This window comes from Nyctibius grandis, chromosome 17, assembly GCF_013368605.1.
Source record: "Nyctibius grandis isolate bNycGra1 chromosome 17, bNycGra1.pri, whole genome shotgun sequence".
NCBI lineage: Eukaryota > Metazoa > Chordata > Aves > Nyctibiiformes > Nyctibiidae > Nyctibius > Nyctibius grandis.
In genome coordinates, this window is record NC_090674.1 from 4,109,265 (window position 1) to 4,130,630 (window position 21,366).

General features: G+C 43.6%; 1 protein-coding gene across 1 annotated transcript in view; it reads left to right on the plus strand.

Annotated features, from left to right (window-relative positions):
* The first annotated feature begins 7,577 nt into the window (after window positions 1–7,577).
* Window positions 7,578–21,366, plus strand: part of CASZ1 (castor zinc finger 1) — a 233,935-nt gene continuing 220,146 nt past the window's right edge. The window contains exon 1 of the mRNA XM_068414838.1: window positions 7,578–7,653. The gene's annotated coding sequence lies outside the window, so the exon portion shown is untranslated. The remainder of the gene's footprint in view (window positions 7,654–21,366) is intronic.

A 21,366-nucleotide genomic window follows, 5' to 3' on the forward strand; every position in this document is an offset into this window, starting at 1 on the left:
ACCACATTCCACTTTATTTCAGTCATTCCTAAACAGATTGTTCTATGAGGTGGAAAATCCAGGCAGATTAATGGTGTCATTTGTTTTGCTTTTTTTATATTTCTGTCCCCCCCTCCCCGCCACCCCCCTTCTGCCACTTTGGTTTGGTGAAAATGTTTGAAAAGTACCTTTTTTAGACTAAATGCAGCTTTAAAGATTTGTGGATTATCATCTGAATTTATTTTGTTGAAACAATGCTGCTTGTAGAATAGCCCTCCTTTCCCCCCACATGGAAAATCGTAGGAGCTGTCTGGGATCTTGCAGCATTTCCTTAAAAGCTTTTGCAATTCCTAGAGGGGAATTTTTGGAAGGGTTAATATTCCGGTTTAGAATGGAACAGTACTTCCAAACTTTTCCTACTTCCCAGCTTTTTTTCCTGTCTCTGAAATAGTTTTACTGTAAGAACATCTCACGGGTTTGTGACATGCAGATAGCCACAGGAAAGAACATGTATGTGTGTGTGTGCACGTGTGTGTGTGTGTATATAAACATCTTTATATACGCTCATATACACACACTCGCGTGCTCTCTCTTTCTGTCTCTGGGTGTATGGATGTACATACTCCAGGCTGCCCTTCCTATTTTCCTTCAATGCTGATCTGGGCAAAAGAACGACAGGAAACTTAAAAAAGAAAAGGAGGAGGAATCGATTGTTCGACCCGCACTTGAACTCTCCTGAAAGAGATAAAGCAGAATTTTCAATAGGTCCCCTGCCCTTTTCACCAGGAGGGAAAGAGGAGAAGAAAAACAAGAGATATTTATATGACAGCAGCTGCTGAAAATAGCATTTCAGAGCAATAAAAAAAAAGGCAAAAGAGATTCAATGGTAAAAAAAAAAAACCCCAAACCCACAACAACAGAGAAACTCTTTTTCTTGTGCTCCCCAACAGGCACATGAGCGGCTCGTCCTGGAAATGCATGCATGCCTCCTATAGATCTGTTTGAAATTATAGTTGTCATTGAGAGTGAATTTATGCTTCTATTGATCTGCAAAAGGAAAATATTAAATGGTTTGGTTTTGATCTTTAGCTGACCTCAGGGTCAAGGGTAGCCTAAGATTAGTATTCATAGAATTCATCACCAAATTGTAGTCTGCATCTACTTTATGCAAACATAGGGAAAACATTGAAAGATAAATACAAAGCAAAATGACAAACAATTTCACCACCACCCACCCCATCAAAAAAAACAACCCTTAGACAATAAAAACAGGGAGATACATATATGCCCAAACCCAGGTAACTGCATACAGCATAGACGGGGGAACGGAAAGAAAATACAGAGGAGCACACAGACAGAGGCAGTGAATTACACACACGGGAAAAGACACGACTCGGAACAAATATCAATGCACAACTATACTGAAACATGCCTGCATGAACACTCCAACACAAGTGCAAGGGGACATACAAAGAGCAAAACAAATATAAAAAGGACACTTCTTTTACATATATATATACACCTACCCAGGAAAAAAGGTGCACTTCTGTGGTGAAAAGGCAAGGAAAAGAGTATGTTCACAGATTCTCACACAACGCAAAAAAAGAGGAGCAAGCACAAATACAGTTAAACAGGTGCACATACTGATATATGCTGACAAACACAGTGATACACAGTTGTAAACATGTCATGACACATACACAAATGCAGACGCTTCTTGTATTAGGCATTGTGGACCTCCCTCGTTCTCGGTAAGCACCACACAAAGTTAGTGAAATAATAGACAAAGAAATATAGTCAGGTATGAGTAAATCATACTTGTGAAAGTCCTCCGCTAAGTCAGTTGTTCAGAAATTCAGGGCAGAATGCTTGTAAGAGCAGCAAAGCAATTTCACTTACTGACAGACATTCAAAGGCACAGGGAGATCTGTTTGCTCACAAGGAGAGTGAAGTCTACTCACAAGCATTAACAGTCCAGGCTAGAGCACAAGCGCTCCTGCATGAACATAGTAAGTGCCATTTGTGCACAAAGGAAGTATCTACTGAGCAATGAACGCACACTCAATGAGCAGAAGGCCCCATGCCTGTTTGTGTAGTTATCCCAGAGACAGAGGAAAACATCTGTAACTGTGTAGACAAAAACCCAACTGCACAGAAACTCAGTTGGGCACCACAGGATGCTCACCAGCACCCCGAGAAACTTAACTAAAAGAAACTCGGTACTTTCGAGGCAGACACAGCAAATACTCAAGTAGATGAGCAGGATAAAAGATGGTTTCTTAGCTGTTTCCAAGACTATATCCCGTGTAGCCTGTCAGCTGATAGCCAACGTAGCTGGTTTGCACTTAGTCTTTGCTTCTGTAGTTTCAGTGTCACTGAACACATGTGAGAAAGTATGGAGCACTTGGCAGTGGGCAAGAATGCGTGGTGCAGAACAAAAGCATTGATATTTATTTTTATAATCAGTTTTCCCCCAAACAGAGCTTTTTTTGACTAAAGCAAGTATTGTTAAAAATCTTATTTTTAAAAAAAATATTTCCTTTGGTCTACAAAACTGCAACCTGAGCACTCACCAAAAATATTACCATATTTTATTTTTGTTGTTTTGTTTATTTTCCCTGCTATAATTAAGATTCATATTTTAGTATAAAAGCCTCAACCAACTCTGAGGCCCACCATGCTTTGTACCACATAATTGCATTGCTAGAAACAGTCCTTGTCCTGAAGAGTTTGCATTGCAGTTGGAGGAGCAGAAAAAGGAAGCAGGAGAATCTCTCATTTACCAGTGAAGCCCCGAGGAAGTGACTTGTCCAGGCTAGCCATAGAGTCTTGGCAGAGCTTGGAATTGGAGCTGCATCTCCTGATTCACAGGCCATTGCTTCAGAAATGAGATCATCCTCCTATCCTGATTTAAATATACCTTAGCATGGGGCTACTAGTCGTTTAGTATTTGAAAGTTATGAGACCCAGTGAAAAACGTAGTAAGTATGAACAGGTTTTGAGTTGAACTTGTGTATAGGAAGGGCTAATTGGAATATATCACTATAGCTGGGCTGTGAGAACCTCTCAGCTCCGACCTGGCTTACCTGGCCTATGAACGCATTAGCCATTGCAGCTTATAGCACTTCCTCAAAGGAAATCAACTCTAGCACCAGGACTATTGTTTTTTCAGCATAACCACCTATATACGTGGGCTCTGGCACTACAGTTTCACTGGGAGGAATCACAGTCCCAACACTAGCCATAGCTATACAGGCAGGACTTCCAAATATAGACCCGATCGTAACAGCATCTTGGTGTGGACAGAGATCGCCGTGAGCACGGCTGTGCAGGGCACCATGGGCGAAAGCCGAAGGGTGCGATGGTGCTTGGCAGCGGGGAGGGGAGAGCGTGTACGGAGGAGGGCTCTGCGGGTAGGATCTGGGAAGTGACAGAGCAGGGGAAGGTGCAGCAGTATTTGTTGCAGAAGTGTAAAAGGAAGGGAACAACACAGAGATTTCAGTGGATTTCATCTGATACTGAGCAACGTGCATGACTGGAGACTGGTTCTGTAAGTCACTCATCATCCATTGCCTGAATCCCCTGAAGTCAAGGAGAGTGTTGTGTGTGTGTGTGAGCTGTACAGCCTGGCCCTTACTCAAGGACAGATCTCCCTACAGTGAAGAACCAGCGCTCACTTATTGTGACAATAGAATATTCTTTATTACAGCTGCAGGACAGAGCTGGCCGCTTGCGTGCTCTGTTCAGTGGATCACTATCTTCTCAAGGTGATGAGGAAACACACATTGCAATGGCAGCATTCCCAAAAATCCTCCTCATGATGGGAAAAGGCTTTTGTACAGGTCAGGTGTACAAAAATGGTGCATCCTTTCCTGACACTACCTCACTAGCATTAAACTTGTCAGAGATACTGGCTGTTTTGGTGCTGTGGATAGAGGAAATGCAGCTAGGAGAGTAGAAGAGAAGAAGAACAATTTTTCCCTGTTTGTTCAGTGCTTAGCAGTTTTTAGGTTGTATTATAATAGTAGTCTTGATTCATCTACTGTACTGAAATAAATATATATACTGGGCAGCTGCTTTTCCCCAGGCTGTGTCACAGAGTATGGATTCAATCATGTTTTCATCCTTTTGGCAGGTAGAGGAGGAGAAAGAGTGTGACAGAGGGTAGCAGCAAGGCACAGAGGTGGAGGCAGCAGGAGAAACTGCTGTTGTCATTTCTGTTTCTTTGTTTACTGTCTATGACTTTGTACAGCTTTTAACTCCACTGTTTGGCAAGAGAGCAGCTGGCATCACTTGCCTTCTTTGGAGCGCGTGCGCTGCCTGGAGAAAGACAGCCCAGCTTAGATAATGTGGGAAGAGATGGGATCTCCTCCCGGTGAGAACGTGGGCTTGGAGCTTCAGACAGTGTTGAAAATCTCTCAGGTCTGAACTACCGCTCACCCCCTTGGATCTCTCATCCATTCACCATTGTTCTCCTTTTCTCTTTATGCAGGTTTATTTCAAACAAACTCCTGTAACTTTGTTCCCCATTAAAATACCGTATAACCATTTATTCATCTCCCTCCCCATCTTCCCTTTTGCCACCCGTGGAGAGCCAGTAGTTCCCTCTCCTCTCTGCATTAATGCTGAACCAGTTTTCCCAGCTCATGTGCTGTTGGCAGTGCTCCTTTCTGGATGGTGTTGAAAACTAGGTCCTTCCCATTTGTCATTGTTAGATCTCCATAGCACTTTCTTCCTGTGTAACAGTTCTAACCTGGGTGTATTGACTGAAGCCTAAATGGCTGATGGCCAGAAATTCTTGGTAATTTCAGTGGGACTTGATACTCTTCATTTCTGGTCATAACTTGATCATATAATTTGGCTGTGTACTCTTAAAGAGCTGCTGTGGCTGGTGAAGTCATTCTTATATCCATAACAGTTTGTAAAGCACTTAAGGGTACCTTTGGATGAAAAGCACTAAATAAATGTTCAGCAAGATGATGTTATTTATCCATGTAATCACCTGTCACTTCCACCCAATTTTTGTTCCTCCCTGTCCCATCCAATCGGCCATATTATATGCTCATGCATATGGTCATGCACTCATCAATCCACCTTTATCCATATGCAGAGACACTCAAGTGTTATGAGAGCTACACAGAAAGACAGATGCATGCATCTAATCCTTGCCTGCTCATCTGTCCTCATCCAGCTTGTACAGGCACACAGCAACATTTTTTAAGCACTTAAGTGACTTAGGATCCTAAGTTCCATTTCTGAGAGAGGCTTAGGAGTTTAAATGCCCCTGAAAGTCAGTGAGATGTGTTCTCCGGGTTGCAATTCCTCAAGTCCCTAAGTGTCATATTTTCAAAGTGCTCTCTTTATCTAAAGATTCAGGTAGGCACCTTGTAGATTATCAAAACTGTTTAAGATAGGCACATAAATCCAAATGATTTTAATGTAGCCTGCCTTGAAAATTTTAAGACCCCTCTGGGCACTTATCTTTCAAAGGCTTCTAAATCCTTTTGAAAAATTGGTACCAAGAGCCTCTAGGATCCTTTAAAAAACAACTCTTAAGGTACTCGCCCATAGCCAAACTTCAGAAGAGTCACTGCTACCTTAGGTAAATCCATACTTTAACGATGCAGTTTACAAAAAAAGGTTACTCTGGTATCTGCTTTAATTAACGAAATACAACATTTGGTGATCCCATGATCCTGTAAAATACGGCATGGGAATCTCTTGTCTGCTCGGGCAGCCTGGGGGGGTCCTGCCCACGTTTCCTGGGCTCTGCAAGCAACACCGGCTCTCCCTTGTTCTCAGCAGGACTGTCCCCTGTGCCTCTGGGACAAGCCAGCCAGCAGCGGTGGGGAGAGCTCTGCTGGCTAACGTCTGGGTGCTGGGTCCCTGGATGATGGGATTAGGATTGTGGCGGGGATGGGATGCCTGTGCTGTATACAGGCCTCAACAGAAAGTCGTATACAACCCTATTTGTTATAATCGTCAAAAGATTTCATCGCTAACAGGCAGAAGGGCATTCGCCTGTCAGAATCCCCTGGTAGGATCCTGACTAGCTGTGGTTGAGGAAAAGGTTTGTGGAGAGGGGTTGGTGGCTCTGGTACTTGAACAAACTCCTCATGTTCAGCAGACAGTTACTGCTGCTGGTTCTGGTATCCCACCACTTTATATAGGATTCTGCAGAAAAATCCTATAAAACAAACAAACTTTCCAGGAAAGAAAATGAAGCAGAAAATCCTGCCCCTCTTATAAATCGTGTCCAAGTGGGCTGAGCTGGCAAGAATGCCTTCAAGTGTGAAGTTCTTTCCATTTTATGGCTAGGAGTTCCCAAGAGACCATCTTCTTTCTTCTTCATTTTTTTTTTTCTCTTGAATTTTTTTTTTTTTTTACCAGGGGTGGAGGGCAGATACTGTGTGCATGATTTGGCTGGTAGGGGCAAGAATCTGTCAGCAGAAAAAGGGCCGTCAGCAAGAGAAAGTGAGCTGCAAATTGTCCATTTCTAAACTGCTTGTTCATCTGACACTTGCAAACTCAGAAGCCACCTGTTCAGCCATCAGTCACCAAGTGAAAATGAAGCTTTCCTTAAACCAAGATTCTGACATATACAGAAAACTAAAAAGCGAAAAAAGAGAGGAGAAAAGGAAATTCTTTTGAATTTACTGTGAACTGAGAATAGAAACTAAAGCTAACACCCAAGGGAAGGTTTTTATTTCCCCTTCTCTCCAAACTGTAATATTCTAAGTGCTTTTTCAAACAGCAACACAAACAAACAATCAAAAAATCCAACACTTTTCATGCAACATTTTTGCAGAAATCCGGAAGTGTTTCTGAAGTCAGAGGTTGCCACCTCATCCCCCTCCCCCAGATAGTGGCAGATTTTTGGGGTGTGACTGACTCCTTGCTAAAAGAACACTCTGCATGTTAACAAGTGGTGTAGCTCTTTGAAGTTGCGAAACTAAAGAGTGGATTAGCTGTGATACCAAGTGCAGAGTAGGCTTTCCCCTTTCCATGCAAGGTCAAATTAAGACTAGACCAGCCAGTGACCCAAAAGTAGACCATACTAAGCAGCTGATTATTTTTTGCCCTCTTCGGGTGCAATGCAGCCGCCTCTCTGAAGGAGAATTTCAGGGTAGCAGCCAACAGGGTAGACTCTTACGTGCGAGGTTTTGCTGGCTGACCACAGAGCACATAGCCCATGTGCCTGATCAAATAGCTTGTGAATTTCATCATTTCAGACTTTTATGGTTTTTCCAGTTGCTGCTGCTTTTATAAACAAGCATTTCGGTGACCTTCCCCTCCGGACATCAGCGCATTCAGCTCTGCAAGAATCCCAAGCTCTGAAAGTTTATAAATAAGCCTTCTATCAAGTTCCACAACAGGTGTGACCTCCCCCCCTGTCCTAAAACTGAACAGTTTCAACAAGCAAATAAAGACTGCACAGTCCTGTCTTAAAGGGGAAGCACTCCGGAAAGTAGTATATAGGCCCGGATACTCTCAACAGAAGGTTTGGCCCATCTGCAAGAAGGGATTGTGTGGCCATAGCCTGGGGACTCCTGTCCCTTTGAGGTGGCCCTTTAAGCAAGAGTGAGAGACACAGAGTGGAACGGTGCTCACCATGACCTACACCAGCATGACATTCCCGGGCTGTCCCACGCACTGACCCCGGAATTGATTCTGGTAGGTTCTGAGTGCTGTGTCTGCCTGGCTGAGACATGAGATTTCTAGGAGACTTTTGTCATAAGCGGAAGGTGTACAACCAGAATCTCTTCACTTTCGATGGGGTTGCTGCCAGTATGTTGATGGTGCGTTGGCAACGCTGAGTGGAGAAGGAAGGGACAGGTCCTGTTGTGAGCTGCAAAGTGGACAGTCTCATACTTGTCTAGATTTGCTTAAACTGAGACTGTTCTCCTGATTTCTGGTATACTGCATGCATTATGTCTACTCCTTTACTTTTCCACTTTCTTCAAAATATTGGAGGGGAACCAGGGTCTTGAAGAGGGGAAACTGAAATCTAAGATTGCAATTTCTTTCTCTTGGTGACCACCTCAAAAGCTGAGATCGAGACAAAGATGAGGCTTCCATCTTTGTAAGAGGGTCCTACTGGCACTCTTTCCCTCCATCTAGCTGCAACATAATCTGAGCAGAAATTGTGAAATAGGGTCAAGAGAGGAATTCACCTATGGGAAATAGTATTTCTCTCTCTCTCTGTTCTATGAAACTGTATGGTGTTGTCTGTTTATTATACGTGTAAGCTTGAAAGGAAACCAAATGACTTGAAGTGTCTAAGTGGGCTTCTTTGTATAGATTATTATATCATATAAAATAACAGTATGGTGTTCAGTGAAGACATGCTGTGAAATCATTGAGACAGCAGGACATAGGGGGCACTTTGGTTCCAATATAATCAGTGATAACTGGATCTCAGTGTCATTGTGGAAGAGATTGGCTATAACCATTGAGACAGGAAAATACCCAGATAATTAGTACAGCTGAGGAAGCTGCTATAGCAGATGAGACAGGAAGACCCAATATGCTCAGTGCAGCGAAAGGAATCAGTACAATCGGTGTGACGGGGAGTACCTGGTATGATCAATATGTGCTACAGTTTTTTGAAGCTAGTGCGATGGTGTACTGTGGGACAAACAGAGTAATTCCACAACCAAGAGATGTAATGTGGTCAAAGATATGAGGAACCCAATGTGATCAATTGGAAAAGGGATTGAACGTTATCACTGGGTGCGGAGACAATGATAATGATATAATCAATAGACATCAGGTCTTCTGGCTTTCAAGCCTCATGCTGCCCATTCTTGACACTGAAAATTGCTTTGAAGAATATTTGTTATTACGTATATAGCACACAGTTTGCAAAAGCGTGAGCACATTGCTGTGATGTAGAAACAGCGTCAGGCTGCTCCACCGTGATGAATTGTGCTTGTCCATGTGGTCAGGTAAGTGGGTGAGTGGAGCATGCGCAAGTGCTAAAATGAGTGAATTTTATCAGATGTAGGGAATCGGTGGTGGTGCTGCAGGTCTCATGCTGCAGTCCCTTTTCTGCAGCATTATGGAAGGATTTGGTTCTAAGAACATCCTAAGTACCCTGCGGAGAACAATAAGAGCAGCCATTTGGCTCATGGTGAGCCTCGTCCCTTCTAATGCACTTGCAGTCCCCCTGGGCCATCTAATTACTGCTCAAACACAATAGTTGCAACGATGCATCATGCCAAAACCATCCAGAATAAGCCTCACACAGTGGGATTTGTTGTCAGTCTTGTCTTTTTTTTTATTTTCCTTTTTTTATGCAGTGCTGGTTAGAAAACTTTTTAACCCCCATCCCTATTCAGGGATCTGCAGCATCTGCATCTGGCTGGCATCTGTCAAATCCCCAAGAGACCCTAAAGAGAAGGTTGCTTCTGAGCTCCATGAGGATCACTGGATATTTTCTGCTTTGGTGAAGAGAAAGTTCCTTCCCAGGAAGTCTCTGCACACAGAGGCTTTTGGTGTGGGTAGATTTTGCTCTCCAACTAGAAATCAAAGTCCAGTCCTCCCCTTCAACTAAAGTCAGCCTCTGGGCTGAAGTTATCTCTAAGGGTACGGAATACCCTTTAACAGGAAGGGACAAGCTCTCTCCAGTGATAGTGTCTTTGAGAAGGTGTCTAACCACGTGTATACCATGTATATAACCTCCCATTTGAAAGAAAACTAACGTTTCTGTTTGCTGCTACAAGAGCCGACTGTAATCTTTGCTCTATCTGAACCCTTCCTCTGACACTATAAGCCCTGGTTGTCGTCCCCGCAGTGTAGTTTTGCCTTCAAAAATTATCATCCCTTCTCAGGGATGAGGGTGTGGCCTCTTACAGCAAACAAAGATAATGTCAAGCTTGCATACAGGTATATGGCCTGCCTGTACACATGTATATACATATACATGCAGGAATGCATACCTATACATTACCTGTGCATATATAGGAAGGTAAATGGATATATACAAACTCAGCCTGTGGTAGTTCAAACAGTTTCAAACATAATGCATAGCCTGGTGGGAGGAGTCTCGCTGGTTAAGATACTCTCTAATAAACTGATGAAGTTCTGTAAGCACAGGGAGATCCAGCACTGTCCCCCAGGCAGTCCACAACACTTCAGGATTTCACCAGCAATGGCCCCATAGGGGTCAGGAACCTTTTCAGAGGAACTAGTGAAAGCTCACGTCCATTCACCAGCAACGGACGGCGACTCAAAATCAGAGGCCAAATGCAAGAACTCTCAAATGTGAGGAAGCTTAAAATCTGGGTCCCCATGTCATGACTTAAACCTTGCGCACTTATACCTGAGGCTAAAGCCAATTCAGAGTCACTGATCCAGCCAAATTTGCTGACTCCTGTACCATAAGGCATTGACCAGTGTCCTGCAACAGCCTGAAGAAAGCGCACATAACTTCCATTTATGTGAAATCTAAGGGCTAGCGAGAGAGAGGGATTGCTCATCTGGGTTTCAAGTCCTATCTGTAGTGCTGTGGGGAGCTTCATGTTGCATTACAAATTGAGAGATGTGCAGGTGTATGAATGCAAACCCAGGAAATTTAAGATGTCTCTTCTCTGTTCAGTGTACTTTGCATGGTCCTCACTGGTGTGAAGGGCAGTTAGGGTGTGCAATGTGAAGAGAACAGACCCACAAAAGAGAAGCTCTAAACCAGCTCTGTAATATGGCCAGAAAGCCATGAGTGTCCAGGAGGTAAGCCTAGATTCAGAACCCGGTGCTCTGATATCTCTGGTTACTAGCAAAAGCATTTGAAAATAAATATAGACACAAATTAAAATGATACCATTTTTGACAAAGTAGACAGTAGTTGAAATATAATGAGGCACTGTAGAAAAATGCCCCTCCACCAAGCGAGCACTTGCTGGGCGGATTAGCCAGCATTCCTTCTCCTCCATTGAGTGGTGTCACAAGCTAATAAATATTTCAGAATTGGCTGTATTCAATCCAGCCCTTGTCCCGGTTGACGTCTGTTCTCTCAGTTTTCAGAAGGAGACAGGTGCAGAAGGATGAAAAGGGATTTAATTACTAAACATCCCCTACTCCCAGAATCCAAACACATGCTGTACTGTACATATACACCACACCTACTGTACTCACAAGCACATATAATACTCATGCACACAGAGTCACACCTACTACACTCTGAGACACACACTTATTGAATCCACATTGCACACAGGCTGCGCTTTGGAAGCAGAGGATTTGCATTGCATTGCACCAGTGTGTTTTGGCCATTGGGCGTGGAGGGTATGTGTGTGCACTGAAGTTACAGCACATATTCCTCCTCTAGAGCCACACACCCTCTTACAGAAATGCCAGAAAGACAGAAATGGCTTGTTTGTCCCCTCCTTGTGGCCAGTCTGTAAAAGAGTGAGAATTGGCTACAGCTGCCCGCTGCAAATACGAACTTTTAAAATTTTGTCCTTCTTGTGCTGAATGTTCTGCATTCAGTCCCTGCCTCTTCTCATTTCAGGCAGCAATACCAAGACTCATGCTGTACATCACTCTGCCCACACTGTAGACACCATAGAGTCCCTCACCTGCAGAGAGTATCTTACCTGCTTACATACATGTAACTTATTTACTGTATTAATGGTTTCTGTTTACACACTTTGATCCAAGAAGTGTACAGACGCCCTAACCATAACCTTTAAAAACTTCTGTTCTTACAAGGCTAGATTTTCAGATACTTTGTACCCACACTTGAGGACACTTTCAAGAGCTCCCGTTTAGCCACCACGCAATAAGCTAGGGAAATGGTGCTGCTCATTCAGTTGGGATCTGGATCACTGCTGTGGGGATGTTATCTTCTCTTTCAAAGACTTTCCTGCTCTTTGACAGGGAAGATCTAGAAGTACCTTTTACAGTAACAGTAGTCTTAGTCTGGGAGTTGTGGGCAAATTTCAGTGTGAGAAGCTGCATTCAACCTCTTTAAACTTTCCTGGCACTTTTAGCTACAAGCAGGATACTCCTTCATTTCCTATTCCAGGCTGCACTGGCCTGACGGTTCCTGTGGGTTGTTCAGCAGCAGTTGTGCTCCACCACAGAGACAGCTGCGTGGCAGAAAGGGCAGTGGTAGGCAGCGTGGCCAAGTTGGTGGAGCCTCAGTGGGGACTTAGGAGATAACACGTCTCCTCGTTCTGTCCCTCGCCCATTGGAAGAAGAAAGGTCATTTTATGCCAGTTGCCTCAGTTTCATCATCTGTAAAATGAGGCTAGTAACATGAACTTCTTTTGGAAAGTGATTTGAGATTTACTGAGCTAGCAAGTACTCGTCTGGATAGTCTGTTAGAGTGCTTTGAGATCTTTGAGGGACTCCTGAGTGTATCAGTGCAATATGTTGCTGTTAGCAGCTACTTTAGAGAGCAAAGAAAAAGAAAGGAATAGAGTTGAAGAAAGTGAAAGTTGGGTGCTCCTCCAGTCCTGTTCCCACTGGAATTATACTGTTGACTCCTGTCTAAGCAGGATCAGGACCTGGAAGCTCAAGTGATAGATGGTGACAAACACCAAGAAAATCAAAAGTGATGGATGATGAAAGCAAATGGTTCTCTGTCTGGGCTAGAAGGGGTTTCCAGATAATGTATCACTTAGGTCAAATACAGAACACCATTGGCTTTAGAGCTAGGTAATTAGTGTATCAGAAAATTGGGGGAAATTATGTATGTTTTTAAGATGGGCTATTAAGGCAAGCTATGAATTATTGAGAAGGGAAACTGCTTTCTTTGTTTTATTTAAGTTAACCTTGGAGAGCAGAGAAAGAACATCAGGATGATTTTTTCTGGGACACATCTTCTATAGCAGAGCACATGTGCTTGCAATGATATTAGGTCCCCGCTGCATCTCATACACAACAAACACATGCTTATGTGCACATATGTGCCTTCATGCATACACACACAGCAGAGCCTGAAAATACTCTTGCTACATGTGCACAGTACATATATGCACATGCATGCTTGTTAGCTTTTATATGCAAAGCTCCGTACACGCTCAGAATAAAAGCAGTCAGACCTGGTATGTATCACACAAATAGTTGGAATAGTACACTGAAATGTTGCACATAGAAGAACATGTGATAAATATAGCCTGTTCCCACCGTGCTTACACCACTCGAAATACTTCTGCAGACTCGTTTATAGATACACAAATATTTTATTAAAGTAATCTTAGGTTTCATATGCATCCCCAAATTGTAATCAAAAATTCATACTATTTTTTTCATAAATATTTGTGCAAATTATACATACTGAGCAAAAGTCCTGTGCAAGTTCCTGTATGGCCCCATCTTGAGATCTACAGTAACTTGTGAATTCTTAGCTTGCAAACTTTGCTGTGTATCTACACATACTTGCATACGCTGTGTGTGTTTGCGTATATTCTATTGATGGACTATGTCCACTCAGTACAGAATTCTGTCTTGCCTGTAGCAATCTGTAGAATGATTCAAAAGCTGAATTGGACCTCATTCTCCATTTGACTGGAGGGTTTTAGGAAGATTCCTGTGGAACTCTATTTCCATTGAAGTCTACAGGGTTTTTCTGGAGAAGATGGACTGCTCAGTTAAAAACAGGAGTGCTAATTAAGTTGATTCCACTGTAACTCATGGTTGGTTGCCTCTACTGTTTGTGTGACCATAAGAGCGTTAATTTGATTTCATGTATAAAATGTGTTTGTTTCCCCAAACTGCTCTGTTGGTTGCTGATTCTTCACATACTTATAGACAGCCTTAAGTTCTGGCACGGGGAGACTCTTTTTGGCCTCAGTATGACTTGATGGGTTTGCACAGCACTGCTTATTGCTAAGTGCCACCTCAAATTTTGCAGAATCAGAGCTTAAAACTGTTCTTTTCTCTACAAGACTGCCCAGCGAAAGCACCCAAAGGAGCACTTAATTTCAACAAGCAGATTCTCACCATTTCATAAGTGAAATAAAATTGTCCTGTAATCTGGGAAACATAAGCGGGACTGCAGGAGTCCAAATGGGAAAAATATTTGTCCCTTTTTTTCTTTTTTGACATTTACCACCCATTCCAAAATAACAGATTGTGTGACACATTAAGCTACAGTTTTCCAGTAGGGATAACATGGAAAGAACAACACCCTGCCTTTAATTTATTTGTAAAAACACGAATTTGAAAGATTACAGTTTCTTTCTTAAATGGGAATCTCTTCTGTGGCACAAAAGTTTTCTGTCTGTGGAATGATCTGTTTGGTTTCCTTTTTAGCTCAGAAGGGACTGGACATCTCTCCTGTTTCTGTGTGCAATAGATTGACCTTTATCAGGATGGAATTTGGAAATGTTAAATTATGAAAACGTTGAGACTTTTGCAGAAATGTTCTTATGTAAAGGATGAGGCCCAGGAAGAATTAAATTGCAAGAAATAATGGGCTTAAATTGCAGCAAGAAAGATTCAGGTTAGCCATTAGGAAAAACTTTCTTACGATAAGGATAGTTAAACATTGGAATAGATGGTCTAGGTAGGTTATACAATCGCCATCAAAGCAAGGTTTTAAGAACAGGCTGGGCAAACAAGCATATGTAGCTAGAGTTGTCCTGCAGAGAAGTGGCCAGACTAAGTTACCTCTGGAGCTCCCTTCCAATCCTATGTTCCTATGATATTAAGAGTCTAAGATTTAGCATTGCTTGGGTTATAGCTAATACAGCAATGTGTGCAGTGGGATGGATGGATGGTTGGATGTTGAGGACAGATATATCCTTTCTCACATTAACACTAGTCATGGTTATGGTCCATCTAAATTCCAGTGCATTGCTTAGAAAAATGTGCCCTTTAATTTCCTAATAAAACAGCTGGGTAAATTCTTCTACTTGCAGCTAAAGAAAAAAAAAAAGAACACTTGAAATGAATTTTTAATACAGATTTGAGTGGGATTGCAGCAGGCACTTCTGATCTGATAATTGCACTGGATCAGCCAGAGTCATCATCTTTTTTTCCCATCAGAAATTTTGTGTGAGTGTTTAGTGCTGGTGAAGGTTCCCAGACTGAGGGCTTGCAAGGTCTCCAGGTAGCTGGAGAATGGGGAGCCTGGGCAGCAGTGTGGACAGGATGGGCAAGGTCATGGGCAGCCACCAGCTGCCAATTCTCATCCCTTTGCATCCAGTTAATAGAAGCAAGGTCAAGAGAAATCCTCGCTGTTTATTTAGTCAATGGCCTCTACTGAAATTGCCAAGAAGAGCATAGAGTAGCACCTGCAGCATGGAGTGTAGCCAGCTAATAGGAACCAATGTCCAATCCCTCTCTGCTAAATGGTGACTCAGATGGCTGAATCCAAAGCACCAAACAAGGAAAAGACATATGTCTGTTCTTTTGAAGACAGACACTTTTTCCTCTTTGTACCTCGCTTTCAAAAGTATAAGTATTGTAGGAGCTGCCGTTTGGGGAGTCACCGACTTTACAGTGCAGTGAGTCTTTGAAGGGTTCTCCCCTGTACGTGGGGTCTGTCTGGGGACTGCTCACACAGCCTATCTTCAACCTACTGAGGGTAATCTCTGTTCCTTGGGCAAACACAGAGAGAGGCACCCTTGCCTAGACGGCAGTTCAGAGTAGAAGCCAACCTAGCCACTGGGATTCACCCTCTGGGGCAGCCTGTTTTCTTCCTTGGCTTTGAAAGGTTAAGGCTAAAGTTCACTGGGCAAAAGCTAGCCCTTGTGAATACCCCTTGAAAGAGTATTGGAGTAATACCTGAAATGTGTTCCCCTTTCTTTCTTTAAGACTATCCCAGACTCATTACACCATCTTCCTGCCTTTCCTAATTGACACTGGAACATGTTGGCTGGTATTGCTGTCAGTACATCCTACTAGTGAGACAGAGCTTGGATGAGCCAAAGAGTGCTTTTGTTGGCTTGGCATGGCTTAAATTAGTTTCTTGAGGGAAATCAGCTATCTTGGTAAAAGCACTTTGGTTCCTGTATCACTGCAGCTACACTGCAGCTTTTCGCAGTGTAGAAATACAGTTAAAAAATCATGGCCCTAATTGACATTACCATAAATAATTTCTAGCATAGACCTGGCTCTGAGTGAATGAGGAAGTATAGCAAGAAAAGCCTCTGTGTCCTATTACCAGCTGCCCTAAGCCAAGTCTTGCCTTGAGATCCTCCCAGCTTTGCTCCTGCAGCCTCACCAGACAGACCTTGTGGGACTGGTACAATCCCCAACGGTTGGGAATGCAGTGGTAAACACGGGAGGGGAATTTGGGCCAAAAACCCTGGCAAACCTGTGTTGACTTCCCCATGATTTCCTGAGCGCTTGGTTTTTTCCCTCAGCCTGCCAACACTTCCAGTAAGACAGTTGTGCTACGAGATGAAAGGGCAAAGATTCTCTGTGCCTCTCTCTCTGGGTTTTTCCTTCTTTTTTTCTTTCTTTCTTTCTTTTTATTTTTTTTGTGCCATTCTGGAGAGCCATTGGCTGCTGCCTGAGATATCCTGAGAGATGCGGCAATTAATTTTCTTTTAATCAAGGTCGGATGAAGTAAATTGGTGCGGCTCTGCAGCCCCTCATTTTCTGTTTTTGCAGTGATGCAAAACAAATATGATCAAATTATGCTCCTTCTCACCTTATTGAATTAGGAAGCGTGACTGATCCGGGAGAGCTGAGATGTTATATACTGTACCAATCCTCACCATCCCCCCTCCCTGACAAAGCCATTGGGAATCTTTTTGCAGGTTTTTTTCTTTCAAGTTCGGAGGGAAGTGTGGGAGTGGGTGTGGGTGGTGGGGAGAGAGTCCTATTTATTTGTCTTAGTCAGTGGGGTGAAGCTGTATATTTCACCTTACAGTGATGTGTGAGTAATCACAATAATCAGGTCCATCTGGGCTCAGGGATAAAATCTGACAAGAGGACAAAGAAGTTAAAGAGCCGGCCTGCAAAGAGAAGGGCCTTTCGTCTGTTCCTACAGCAGGTCTTACCTGCCTGTTTGCCTGCCTGCTGCGTGCGTTGCTGTACGGCTGGTGGGCTTGGAGGCACTCACCTGGGAGTGGAGGCTCACGGGGGGCTCTTTCCAGCTCTGCCACTCACTTTTGCAGCCTTGGGCATCCCACCTTGTCCCTCCGTGCCCCAGCTACCCTGCCTGTGCAATATGGGTAATGAAGTTTGCCATGAGATTCACAAATGAAAAGCATTACATGAGAGCTAAGCATTATTTGCACTTTGTTAGCTCTTAAGGACTATTTTGTGTTTATTCCATTGCAGCATGGCAGAGGAAAGAGGAAGAGAAAGAGCGAGACGTGCTCACACACAGAGCTGTCTCATGGAGATTTTGCTTATAGTTAGTTTGTTCATGTAATCTAAAATGAATGTTATTCTGACTGACAGCATCCGTTTGCTCTTTGTGTATGGAAAACATTACAAATGCTGTGATCAATACCACTATGGACATACAAATTGCACAATATATATAGTCCTGTAATCCACGGCTGGGAGGTCTCAGCATCCAGCAGACTCAGGCTGCTATGCTGCTATTTATTTCCGAGGGTCTCTGTGTGGGTAAGGGCTGCAGGAGTAGGCTCCTATGGTCCAAACTTGTACTACCCTTGAGGGAATAAAATATGGAGATGCAGCAGGAAAAATGCATAATGAATGGGCTAATGTGTACACTATTCTTCTCTGAAAGAAACTCAAGGTGGATGTGAGCTTGACCTAAAGGGATCCTTTCCAGTGTGATAATCATAGAAATGGACAGAGAAGTCTCCTGGGAGGGAGGAAAGTATGTAGTCCATCCTCTACCCTAAGGCCAAATCAAGTGATGATTGAAATATGAACTTTCCTTGAACGTGTTAAAGGAGCTGGCCCCAGAGAGGATGGGTCAGCACCAACAGGAATTTAGGACTAGATCCCACTGAACTGTGAACTAGTACTCTGCACACAGCATGGTGATCTCTGCACAGCTAATCTCAGTTGGTTAGATGATCTCATTGATCCCTTCAGAATGTACACTTCTATTAGAAACAGAGTACCCAGTAGCTATGGTGGCTGGGTAGAAAAAAGCAGGGCAGACTGAGAAAGGCAGTGAGTCCTAACTCTGGCTGGGGTGCAACAGATGAAATTCCTATTTTGGTGAGAACCTAATGACACTAAGGACCTCTGCTAGTCAGAGCGTATCCAAGCAATACCTCTTTGTGACCTTCATAACATGCTGAAATATTGGAAGTGATTTGAGGTGAGTGGGGAAAAGCCTGCCTTCCTGTGTCACCAGAGCCAGTACCTACTGCATGTCAGCCCTGCAGAGCCACTTCAGCTGGGCATCCATGTCCACAATGGGAAAATGGGGGGGAGCTGAGCACTGCGCAGGCTGGCAAAGGTGTAGACACCTAGAGGGAAATATGGCAGTATGTAAAATACTTCCCTAGACGTGCTGTGTGATAACAAAAATAGAGGTTATTTAGCTTTGAGTTTGGGTTTTTTTCCTTTCTTATTTGAGAGAGAGAGAATTGGAGAGAATGTACTTAGACTGTAGATTTTAATTTATAGACTTTAGGTGACCCTTTTCACCCTGACCCTTCTCCCTATCAGGTCAATCTTGTTCAGATTGTACTGCTCGTTCTGCTTAGTCAGAGCACAAAGCCAACCCCAGACCACGTTGATAAAAAGAAAGGGCAATTTACAACATATTTGTCTATTCGTTAGGTCTTCTATTTAAGCACAAAACATTATCTGTTTGTCTGTCCATCTGAAATGTTTTGTACTGCTGCCCATCAGTGTTGAAACTTAAATAGACTGGCAATCACAAATATTGTGGGGGGTCTCATGAAGGCTTGTTTTCCTGCCGCAGGTATAGAGAACTTCACTGGATGTGGGGTTGTGTTGCGCTGGGTGAGAGCAGATCTGGGAAGATGAGTACGATGAATGTTGTGTTAGTTATAGGAGAGCTGCTCAGCCTCACCTCCTTAACAGGGAGAAAGAAAAAAGAAAAGAGGTAGGAAACAAGAATTCCTATCGGGGAAAAAAAACACCACCAAAACTCAGAAAGTCCTCATCCTGTCAGGCTTAAGGAGAGGGCAAAGATACACTGGAAAGAGAAAACAAAATACAAAGAAAATACTAGGGAACATTTTTTTCCCATGTTCTTTGTTTTTAACCACCCTTCTCTCCTCGTTCATTAATCCTGCAATCTTTTCCTTTCTTTGAGACACTTCTCTGAGGTGTATGGCTCATGGCTGCCATTAGTGTTAATCGAAACTCTTCCCAGCGGGAGGAGGGGAAGACCTGAAGACCTCTTTGGTCTCTATAAAAACTCTGTTCCTTCAAAGGCTGTGGGTACAAAAGGGCTTTTGAAGCACACTCTGTGTACCAAATTACAGACTAGGCTAGGACCCTGACTGTAATTAATGACAATGCTGAGGGAAGGAGATACTTCTTGTTACATGGTCCAAGTTCAGGATACATCCATCAGGGTAGAAACAGAAACAAGCCCTGAAGAGGAGTCTCCTGTGCTAGTAGAGATTGGAGGGGCTCACTGAGGGACTGGCCAAACAGGTTTAACTCTCCCCTTCTGTCTCTAGCTCTCCCGGGTTGCTATATGCCTTAAGACCCACCATATCTCCTGTATGGCTTTTCTACATGTATCACTTCACAATATCAGTTGCTAACATCCATCAATGACCCAGATGTCTACTGACTTACTGATTCAAGCCACTGCAGTTTCCTCCTGCGGTGTTTAGTATAGCTCTCTACGCCCATTACCTCCATGTCCTCTGTCTTTCGTAGTCTTGAATCTTTTTGTTCCTCTCTGACATTTTTTCCCCTGTTCCCTCATTTTTTTCATCTCCTCCCTGCAGCAGATAGATCCAATTCCTTCATGGGGGAGGAACACAACCCACAATGCATGAACCCACCAGCTCAGCAGATTTTACTTGGTACTGTTTTGGCATCCAATCCTATCCGTATTTCTGTGAATCATTGTGCCATTCGTGATCAGAGCTCCAAATGAAACTCACCAGGAATTTTTATTACTCCAAGAACAGTGAAGTAATAGTCCGAGCTACCAATCACTGGAGCTGGCAGGACGGGCGCTCTCAGGGGAGCACAGGGCAACACAGCTTTAATTGTCCTTTTTTTTTCCCTTTCCCTGACAGTAGGAAAGGAACCTCAACCCTCTTACAACTCTCCCATCCTCTATTTTCTTCCAAAAACTCAGATCCTACAATTTCCATTTCCTGTGAAAAGCATTCTTAAGTTTTGGAATAATGCTGCCTTTGTGGCTGAAAATAGTTGCTGAATTGCTTGCTGAGAGTCTGATTGTTACAAATCATTAATAACATCCTCCACTTGGATTAGCTAGTAACAACACCTCATTGTGGTTATCCCTAGATCTCACAGCTTTGTGTGAAGCAGGTCAGGATCATTATTTTCATTTCACAATGATTATTATTTTCACAGAGGCACGAAGAGGTGGGATGTTGTGCCTGGGGGTAGAGCTAAGCATAGAGCCCAGGTTTCTAGAGCCTCATTTCTTGGGACTACACCCCTCATCACAAAAGATGGCAAAGGGTGTTCCCAACCCTTCTAGATCCAGAGTTTACCAGGAGTTAGAGGCTGACATAGCAGAGGGCATCAGTGAAGGCTTGGTACAAGGAACAACAGAGCAATTCTGGTTTAGGCAAGCCCACACTGGTACAGATGCCACAAGGAGCTCTGGTTGTGTGGAAAGCTTGTAGCTGCTGCATGCTGAGGCTCAGCCTCTTCCAGATGAGAAATGCAGTAAGGAGGGATGTGATTCCAGGAAGCAAAGATCTGCTCTGTGCCAGCTATAAGTCTTGGTGAAGAGCACACAGCTCACCTCATTTCTGCTAGAGTCAAAGCAGTGGCTTTCAGCTGCCCTGCAGGGGAAGGTGAAATAACTGTCAGTAGGAGAGATTCCCAAACAGAAAATGAAAGAGTTAATGACATGTCTTACCTCTTGAGGCAGACCCTTTCTGGTGAACACCAGCACTTAACTTGACCCACCTTGGTTTTTTCCCATCATTTATGTGACTGGGATAGGTAAGTTGCAGGGGAGAGGGGAGCTGGGAAGGACCATGTTCCCCCTCCACATTTTTAGCAGTGAGATTCCAGCTGGGTTTGGTGGTGGTGGCAGGGCAACCTCCATCTGGCTGAGTGCTGTATCAGGCAGGAGCTACTTTCAGGAAAAAGAAGATGGTGTGGAGAGTTGGGATAGGATGTTCTTGGCAGCAGCTGAAGGAGAGGCACAGGAAAAGGTGCTGCTTTTTGGGTGACTTTCATCGTGGCAGAGAGGCCTCCACTGTTCTTGCAGCCCTCTGGCTGGCAAGTTCCATAACCAGCATCTCTGGGTTAGGAGAGAGTGGTCTGATGCTACTGCTGTGCTGTTGGTCCAGCTTC